Here is a 10685-nt window from a genome sequence, read left to right on the forward strand (position 1 = left end):
TTTCTTTTTTTTTTGTGGCAAATTGTTTTGAGAACTTGAAATGAAATTTAAAGAATCTTATATAGAAATAACTAGAATCCAAAGGTTTCAGACCTTTTCAACATGAAAGATAATTTTATACTGTCTTGAAAGTAGCCCCAAGAATTCTGAACATGATCACAATCACATTAGTTTTCTAGAATGAGAGGGAAAAGTAGGACCATAGAATAGTTAAAATTTTAAATGGCTCACATGCTTAAAAGGTAATTTTCACCCCTTTAAAGAGAAATAAAAGAAACCCTAAGCAATAAAAGATGGAGGCTCAGAATTAATTTTTGTTGATCATGCATACCAAATATACATTAAAAAGCATGATACTATTTTCTCTACTTAAAAAGGGGAAAATTGACCACCAATATTGCCTTTGAGATCATCTTTGTATGGTTTTCCATGGTAAGCAATCACACTAAATTGTTTCTTAAACTACAGAAAAGTTGGCTTGTGGAAAGCCTAATAGAAAGTCACGTTTCTAAGGCAGTCCATCAGTGTCTAGCCTAAATTACACTTTGAGGCTGTCTCTCCTAAGATTGTCAGTTGCAACACGAAAAGCTTGAACTTAAGGGCTAAAACCTAACATGAAATAAGTGATATGAGGCAACAGTTTCACAAGCATTTCCATTAAGGTAAATTGCCACATCAATTGGGTTTTTAAGTGACTGCAATGTTTAGAAGACTTTATTAATTACACCACCAAAATTGCTAGCAAGGATGTTTTGGATAGTACATAGTATCAAGTTTTCTTCTAATTAAATATATCTCTCTATAATTAGGTGAACTCTTGACATGACAAAATCCACTCCAGCAAAACATTTTAAACATTAAAAAAAAAAAATGAAACACTTCACAATTTTCTAGTATTAGTTTTCAAAACGTAACACTTTCATCTAAGATGACAGTATATAAAGGCCTTATATTTTGACAATGGACAAAACTCGGAATAAAAATGTCTTGGGTTAGCTGTACCTCTGACATCAAATCTTTAGTCTCCTATCCACAGGTGCTAAAGAATGTGAACATTCGCCCTATCACAGAGGCCATAGACTCCAGGTGGAGAAGACTTGACTCTGACGGAAACCAGTATTTTTAAAACCATTTTCTACCCTGAAGCAACCATTATTAAGAGAAGGCACACTCCATTTAAGTTCTTACATCTGTCTGAATACATACATACCACTAGTTCACACATACCGCATTAAGTCTACATTGGCTAAGATTCAAATGTTTGTGTATTTTAATCAAAACAAGGAATATTATACATCATCAAGACTTTGCTATTGTTAGGTTAGGCAGAAGAATAAAGAACATTTTTAATGGGTACCAATTTTTTTTTTTCATCCCCAGTAACAGTCTCAATTTGCAAAGTAAAGCTTCAGACTATAAATTCTAAATCTCATTGTCAGCTCTTATACAAAAAGTCCACAGTAGGTATGCCAGGAGGCCAAATCTGCAGCAAGCAATTAATTCCCTATTGTTTTCCTTGGGGGGGGGGGGGGAATCTTGAGACAAACCAAAAAAGCTGGTAATGACAGCTTTTAATGAAAAAAACACCCCCAAAACAAAAACACCCACAATTATGGCTTCTCTTAGGGAACTTATTTGCACAATTAATTAAAAACACCTAGATGATGATTTTAAAAGGTGACCCTTATCCCGCATAATTCTTAAACTGTCATAGCTTAACACATAAATGGGACAGAGCTGAAATACAATCAAGTTTAATCTTTCAAGAAGGACCACAATTCTGGTGTTGTGAGTACTACATCAGAAACTCATTTTCACCTGATACTTATAAATTCTTTCACAAAGGAAACTAAGCATTAAAAAAGGTAAGTGGTATATTGCATGAGGAATGATGTCAGCTGTGGAGTGCAAGTAGTTATCGAAAGTGGGCTGAACTTAAAACATAAGAACAACGAATGCCTAGCATCCACGGCTATGTAAAGGCATTTGGTGTCTATATCTTAAAAAATTAATATCCTTATGAGAATATCAAAGATTTAGAGAATTATCTTCATGAATAACTTTAAATATTTATGGCTTCAAACTGTCTGCCCTACTGCTGAGGTAGGTGACCAAGAGTCATCAAAATATAACAATCTTTTGAAAATCCCTAAGAAAATTCTTGCATACTCAATTGGTTTCTTAAACCTGTCTGGTTTCTCTTGATTATCTGGTTTGTTTTGTTTCATGTTCTTTTGCTGACACTTTTTAGAAAGAGGCTGCCTGAGCAGGTGTGCAAGATTGCCTTCACGCTCTGGCTGAGTAGCACCACATGTACTCCGTCATCCACGGGTTATCTGAGGGAGAAGGCTTTATTCTTCTGTTTCTCTCCACATCCACAGAGTGGGTGCGTTGCGGCTGAGCAACCAGTTTCCTCTTTTCCATCTGTCTTCTGTTCTTGGCTCGTAATGCCGATTCATGAATCTCATGCATAGGGGCAGATGCACACACGTGAGTTTTCTGACTTCCTGTATCTGTCTGTTTCTCGCCCCAACCATAAAGAGCAAAAGGGTGCTTGTTTTCTCTTATTTTACTTGATGATCCTTGAGGACTTTTGGACGCTCTCCTACTTCCTCTGACAAACAAGGCACTTGGTTGTTGTCAAGGTCCTGCTCTGCTGGAGAGTTTCTCATTTTCCTTAGTTTTGGTTTGTTGTTCTGGTGTTTCTTCTACTTCTTCAACGGGCAGTTCTGCAGGACCCTCGGCGTCCGCGTCCTCCGGGGCCCTCCGGCACCAGATGGTGGGAGTCCTGTCTCTTGGGGCTGGCCAGAGCGGACGGCGGGGGCGAGGGGCCCAGAGCCTCGGGGCAGAGGCATCCCCTGCCGCCTGACGACGACGTGTCCTCCGAGGAGCAAGCATGGCCCCAGTCGTCCTGAAACCAGGGGTTGTGCGCCTGCTGGAGCAGTCGGCGACTCGGTAGTGCAGCAGCTCGAGGTAGCAGGGCGCGTACGTGTCCCAGCGCGGGTCCTTGTACCGCTTCATGTACTCGCTCTTCACCTTCCTCCCCCGGGACATGGCCCGGCTCAGGCCGCTGCGCCTGCTCCGAGAGACCCAGAGCGCTCCCCTAGCCCAGGCCCCGCGGTGGAGACCTCGAGCCACTGCAGCCACCACCTAAGGGACCCGGACAGGAAACAACACAAACCAGGGCAGAGCGTCCCAATTGTTCAAACCAGGGCCCTGCCCGCCGGCGAGTTGGGAGTAGGCCTGAGCTCACGGGTGTGTCTTTATTCAGTGATCATGCACTCAAGGAGAGACTGGTCTTTACAGAGGGACGTCATGCTGGGTAGAGTAGAGGGACAGCACAGGAGGGGAAGACCCTCTATGAGGTGGATTGATTCAGTGACTGGGGTAATCAGGATGGGTGTGTCAGAGGCAATAAGATTGGCACAGGATAGAGCAGGGTTTAGGGCTGTTGTACATAGGGTCGCTATGAGTCCCAAAGGACTCCAGGCACATAACAACAACAACAGCAGCACTCACCATCAGGAAGTCTGACTAACAGTACTGATACAGACAGGAGAAAGCCTTATTTTTAACTTCCTGGATTTTCTGTTTATATTTTAGTGGATGACTAAAGATGACAGAAGACGCGAGTGCCTTTGAGTTGTGGTGCTGAAGAAGAATATTGAACACACCATGCTGCCAAGAGAACAAACAGGTCTAAACTGGAGAAGGTGAAACCAAGTTGCTCCTTGGAGGCCAAATTTTAAAGCTCTGTCACACATACTTTGGGCATGTGGCCAGGAGGAACCGGTCCTTGGAGAAGGACATCATGCTTGGAAGGGTGGAGGGACAACACAGAACAGGAAGAGTATGGATGAAATGGATTGATATAGTGACTGTGATAATGGGGATAGGGCAGGGTTCAGAGCTATTGTGCATAGAGGCACTATGAGTCCCAGGTGACTCACTGTTACATAACAACAATAATAACCCATGGAACCTTCTCAGAATCAAATCCCTATGCACATCAAAAAAATTTCCCCCACAGGGTAAAAAGGAAAGCCACAGACTGAGGGAAAAAATAAATTGGCAATGACCTGATAAGGGACTCATATCTAAAATTTATAGAATTCTCTAGCACCTCAACAAGAAAAAGATAAACAACCCAACAGCAAAGTGGACATAAATATATACTTCATCAAAGCAGAAATTCACATGACAAGCAAATACATGAAGACATGTTCAAAATCCCTAGCTTTAGGAGAGATGTAAATAAAAACAATTATGAGATATCATCTCACCCCAGAAACAACAGCAAAGTTGAATAGAACAGCAAACAATAAATACTTGTGAGTTTGTGGAGACTGCTAGTGAGAGTGTAAAATGGTGCAATCACTATGGAAGGCAGTATGGCATTTTCTCAAGCCCAGCAATGCCACCACTGGGACTATAACCTAGGGAAACTGTAACCACCATCCAAACAGATATATGCACATCCATGTTCATTGCTGTGTTATTTACAATAGCAGAGATGGAAGCAATCCAAGTGCCCATCAACAAAGGGATAGAAAAATGATGGTATATTCACACAACAGAATACTATGCAGCACTGAAAAACAATGAACACATAAAACATTATACAACATGGGGGATCCTGGAGGACATCATGTTGAGTGAACTATCTCAGCCACGAAAGGTTAAATACTGCATAACACCACTGCTAAAAAGAAGGTCTGACATGGGTGTTGGAAGGAGAGTAGGATAAGAATAGATAGATAATGACCATTGCATTGGAAAAGATGAAGAAAAGAACTGTCTAAATGGAATATATTATTAGGTATTATATGTATGATAACAGCCTAGGATAAGAGGTATATGATTGCAAATAAGACTGCTGGAAGGGAGGTAGGTAATTGTACAACAATGAATGATTTTTTTAAGTGAACTGGGGGAGTGGAAAGGGAGGGGGTTAAAATATGCAACAATGAATGAATGAAATATCTAACTTCTCTATAAACATCCCTTAATATAAGAATTAAAATAAAATTTTATTTTTAAAAAATCTTCTCTTGTATTAAAAAAAAACCCCGAAACCAAAAAACTCAAATCACCACCAACCTGGGGAATACCAACACAGGTATTGTTTATTAGAGAGAATTTTTAAAGAGTGAATGTTGTATCATTTACAAATATCCTCCTTTAACATTTTTCAGGGAGCTCTGGTTGGCATAGCTGGCAAGGAGTTGTGATGTTAGCCTTTTCTGAAATAGGCAACCCTCTGAAAACGAATGAGTAATATTTTCCAGTCATTTAAATTATTCTACTAATCAAATTAAGACATTTTCTACTTGCTTTTAAGCACACTCCAAAAAAATTTAGATTTAAATAATTTTCTATTGACCATATTTTCCGTTTATAGCCTTGGTGTGTTCTCTTTCTCTCCCTCCCCTTCCCTTGAATGTTCTCTCTCTCTCTCCCTTTCTCTCCCTCCCTCTCTTGAATTTCCCTGGCTCATAACTGACCCTCCCTCAGGTTTCTGAGGCTGTAAATCATGTGGGAGAACACTATCCATCTTTCTCCCTAGGACCTTCTAGTAGATTTGATACTCCAGAGAAGCATAGCCTTTTAATAAGTAGCACAATTCTCTATGGTCTATGATAATAAAACAATAACAAGAAAAAACAAAACAAAAACACCTCAAAAAGCAAAATTTATCTTTGGGATTCTTTTTCTCACTAAGTTATATTTTCTGAATATTCATACATTAAGAAGGATGAAAGTTTTCAGTATTAAGAGATCAATTGGCTACCTGGAGTTCCAGGTAACCTCCAGTGGTATTCAAACCAAAATACTCACAATTGTAGATTTAATGGGTTGCCATCCAGCCAGGTCCATGTCTTCAGTGGGTATGTAATGTTTAATCCAATCCAAAAATAAATTCCATCCTGTATATTACTCTGTATGAAACCCTATAAAACAGTATCCAGAGGAAATAACTGAGTTAAACCTATCAAAATATCCTCTTCTGGTTTTAGTACAGACCTGAAAAGATCACATTATTAGTCAGAAACAGAGGAAGGCAGAACAGATATCTTGTGCATTGAAAGTGGAAAATCAGAGTAGAGGCCAGGGTCATTGCAATTACTTGCTATGTATTAGAGAGTTAGACCATCGCTTTAGATGACAGAAGAATTGATGCCTTTCAGTTGTGGTGCTGAAGATGAGTCTTTATCACACTATGGACCTCCAAGAAAACAAATAGATCTATCTTGGAGAGGGTGAAATCAACTTTCTCCTTGGAGGGTAGGATTTTGAAACTCCATTTCACATACGTTGGACATGTGGTGAGGAGAGACCAGTCCCAGTACAGGAGAGGAAGACTCCAGAGGAGATGAATTGATACAGTAACTGGGTTAATGAAGTTAGGTGTGTTGGAATCAATGAGACTGACTCAGGACAGAGCAAGGTTCAGAGCACATAGGGGTTACTATGAGTCACAGACAACATGACAGCACAGAACAACAACAACAACATCCATTGAAGATGCTATCATAGAGTTGGTTTTAACTCTTATGATCCTATAGGACAGAGTAAAACTATAGAGTTCCAAGCTATAATCTTTATAAAAGTGGCAGATTGTTTTTTCTTTCTCCTGCAGAGGAGCTGGTGGTTTGTGGTAAGAAGCCAACTATTTAAGCACTATTTGATTAAGGCTTCATATATAAAGGTTGTTTATATTTGTTGTCAAGTTGGGAACAATGTATAGCTGACACCCCGTGGATTTTCAGAGGCAGTAAATCACATGGAATTTATTATCTACCTTTCTCCCATGGAGCAGCTGGTGAATTTGAACAGCATGACTTACATAGTGTTTTTGTTATGCATTGTCAAATTGGCTGTAACTCATAGTAACCCTATGCACTAAGCCTCTGAACGCTGCATATCCTGCACCAATATTATGGCTTATGACACTCCAATTCTGATGATCCCATTTATTATTTCAGTCCACCTCATCTAGGGTTGTTGTTGTTATGTGTTGTTGAATCACCTGCAACTCACAATGACTCTATGCCCAACAGCTCTGAATCAACCCTATCCTGAGTCACTCTCACTGACACATCTAATCCCAACACTCCAGTTATTGTGTCAATCTATTTCACCAAGGTCTTCCTCTCCTGCCTGTCTCTCCACCCTTCTGAGCATGTTGTCCTTCTCCAAGGACTGGTCTCTCTTGGCCATGTGCTCAAAGTATGTGAGAAGGAGCTTCAAAATCCTTGCCTCCAAGGAGAAACTTGGTTTCACCTTCTCCATTTCTGGAGCCTCGTTTTTTGCCAATTCCTTCAGAGCAGCTTGAACTTCCTCCTTCATCACCATTGCCTCTCATCCAGGGTAGATGCTGCTTATAGAGAATTAAGAGGCTGATGATATAAAATCAAGCTGTTGAAGATTTGTAAGTGGGTGTGAAGAAAAAAAAATAAAATTAGTAAGACAGTCTATAATATCATAGTGGCTTTTCCAGCTATTGTTCTTAACCTCATCACATGACTGGATACCTGGGGACCTGGAAAAGGGTATGTATAAATTAATAATTATAGGATTGGTTCATTTTCCTTGAAATAATGTTTAAATTGAGCAGATTTACATTGAGCAAAGATGGGAACTTCACTAACAGCAAAGAGAAAAAGCAGAGATTCCTGCACCAGTCACAAGGGCCTACATGAGAGCCATAGCAGCATCAGTGGAGAACAAGACACTAACAGGAGAAAGAGCTGATTTGATACTACTGATCCAGGGAGCCAGAGCCAGGGGCCTTTTCCCAAGTTTCTGGAGGTCTGAAATTGTGAGGAGTGAGGATGAATAATTGTCAAGATTAAGAAAGCTTTAGAACACTGATCTAAGTCGCTGTTAGATTAGATATCAAAGGTCCTGTGGACACCCTTGAAAAACTTTAATGACTAAGGAATTGTATGCTGTCAATCTGAGTTGTAATTGGTTAACTTCATTAATTGATTAACTTCCCTACTAAACCTGTAAAATGGATGTAGGCAGCATGAGTATGACCAAGTCTGCCTTCTATTAATCCCACAAAAGGAAATTCTCACCATCAACCACAGTATAAAAGTAATTTCTATAAAATCAAAAATAGTCTACCATGCTTGTGTACCAACTTCTACTAATGCCAACATCAGTCTTACTGTTGTACTAGGCCTGAAATCCATTGACCACTTAGACTTTACAGAACAGTGTTAATGGGTATTATTAGAGAAGATAACAGGCAACAACAATTCAAGTTTGAAGCAGGTTGCAATCTCTCAGTCCAGACAGTTCTCAAGTATAGTTGCAGGCCCTTTGACCTTCAACTTCAAAGGTTAGGTCAGTGTTACAAGCTTCCCTTAGCCCTGCCAGCTATGGTGTCTTCCTTTAGTCTTCCAGCAAATGTAGGTAAAGGCCTCTAGCTCTGGTTTTATGAGGTATCATTCTCAAGTCAGTTATTTCTCTGGTTGATCTCTGGTTCTCTGCTGAGGCGGCTGTTGCTCTTGTGTCAATCCTAGTCTGGCTGGCACAGAAATGTCTGACCCCAAAGTATATACACTGCTTCCTTTTCCTTTTTTGTATTGAGATTCCCATTTTCTGCTGCTGAATCTGCACAATCCAATGGTGAGACTAGTCAATCCACGTGTGAATAGATTAACCCACCCAAAACCCATTTTCATTCTTTTACAGAGAGGCATTAATATCATAGGTGCCTGAGTGTGCTATTTACTTATAGAAAGAAATATGCAATATATGCAACATGTTAAGTTCTGCAGATTCTTCATCTGCATGAAATGAAGAATCTCATTTTCATATGAGAAACTTACACATCTCACCAAGTTTATGTGAACACCACATTACATAACATTTGTAAAAGATATAGCACAGTGCTTTGCATAAAGATATTGTTATTGTAACCATAGAGACCCTATGAACAATAGATCTAAACTCTGTTCTATCTTGCACCATCCTCACCACCTCCAATATATTTGAGCCCATTTTTACAGTCACTATGCCAATACATCATGTTTAGAGTTTTCCTCTTCTATCATGTTTGGGAGAGTGGAGGGATGGTGCAGGAGAGGAAGACCCTCGATGAGATGGATCGATTCTGTGAGGGGAGTGTGGGAATGAGTGTGTTTGAGACGGTGGAGTTGGCACAGGATAAAACAGCATTTAGGGTTCTTGTATATAGGGTTGCTATGTGTCGCAAGCGACTCAATGGCACATAACAAAAATACTGACCCTCCACATTTCTAAGCATGATGTCCTCCTCCAGGAACTGGCCCCTTCTAACGACATGACCAAAGTATATGAGATGAAGTTTCACCATCATTGCTTCCAAGGAACATCTTTCACTTTCTCCAAAAGAGACATATTTGTTCTTTGAGGAGGCCACAGAATAGTAAATACTCTTCTGAAACACCACATCTCAAGGACATTGATTCTTCTTCTGCCATCCCTAGTAATTTTCCAGCTTTCAGATGCATAACAAGTGATTGAAATGACCATGGTTTGAATCAGGTGTACCTTGATCTTTAAGGTGACATCATTGCCCTTTAGCACTTTGGAGTGATCCCTGACAGCAGATTTCCCCAATCAATTTTTTTGATTTCTTGACTTGGATGTTGGTGGTGGATACAAGTAAGAGAAAATCGTTGATAATTTCAATCTTTTCTGTCTGTCATAATGTTTTCTATTGGCCTAGGGATGAATATTTAAACTTTATTGATGTTAGTATGTAATCCATATTAAATGATCTTCATGTAGATCATGAATTGATCTTCTGCAGTTAGCATTTCAATTCTTCCTTACTTTCAGTAAGCAACGTTGTATCATAATTTGTTGATGAGTCTTCCTCCAGTCCTGATACCACATTCTTCTTTATAAAGTCCAGCTTCTTGAATCTTTTCCTCAGCATACAGATTAAACTGTTATAGAGAAAGGATGAATCCCTGTTGTACTCTTTTTTTAATTTTAAACCAGCTAGTACAGCATTGGTCTGTCAGTTTGCTGTACTGATTGGGGTTGCTGTGATACTAAACTCTGTACCACTGGTGTGTTAAAAGCCATAATATTTTCCCATGGTGGACAGGGATTGTAGAGTTCACATAGTAAGATAAGCTTGGAAGCAGGAATGGCATCCACTTCTTAAATAGCAGGCATTTGGAAACTCTATGATCATTAGAGAAACTACGATAGTTATATAACGGGTTTCAGATCTTTGGTTCATAGGGTCGCTGTGAGGCATACTCGACTTAACAGCACCTAACAACAACATCAGGTGCTCTCAGGCTCTGTTCAGACACTAGCTTTATCCCTTAGGTATGCACAACTACGTTGCCCAGAAGCCCACAGGTCAAGGCTGACACCTTCAAACTTTGGAGCACAAAGCACAAGGATAGCAGCAGGGTGCAGTGCAGTGGTAAGACACATACATCAGGGGGTGACTCAACTGACCCCGCACCACACAAGTATGTATGACTATATCTCCCAGAAGCCAATGGGTCAAGGCTGGCATCTTCGAATTTTAGGGCCCAAGGACCTTTGGCCTGAGGGCCACAAAGAGAGCATTATATAGCAAATCTATAGGATACATCACCCTCTCATGGAAAACTATCCCATTTTTACTACAGTGTTATATAAATGGAGGAGAAGAGACCTTATGC

General features: G+C 40.0%; 1 pseudogene; it reads right to left on the reverse strand.

The window, feature by feature from the left end:
- Nucleotides 1-2286: 2286 nt before the first annotated feature.
- LOC102845966 lies at nt 2287-3054 on the reverse strand (annotated as a pseudogene).
- Between the last annotated feature and the right edge of the window lie 7631 nt (nt 3055-10685).

The sequence above is a fragment of the Elephantulus edwardii genome, unplaced genomic scaffold (genome assembly GCF_000299155.1).
Source record: "Elephantulus edwardii isolate Elephantulus edwardi_28Jun2011 unplaced genomic scaffold, EleEdw1.0 scaffold00342, whole genome shotgun sequence".
Lineage (NCBI taxonomy): Eukaryota > Metazoa > Chordata > Mammalia > Macroscelidea > Macroscelididae > Elephantulus > Elephantulus edwardii.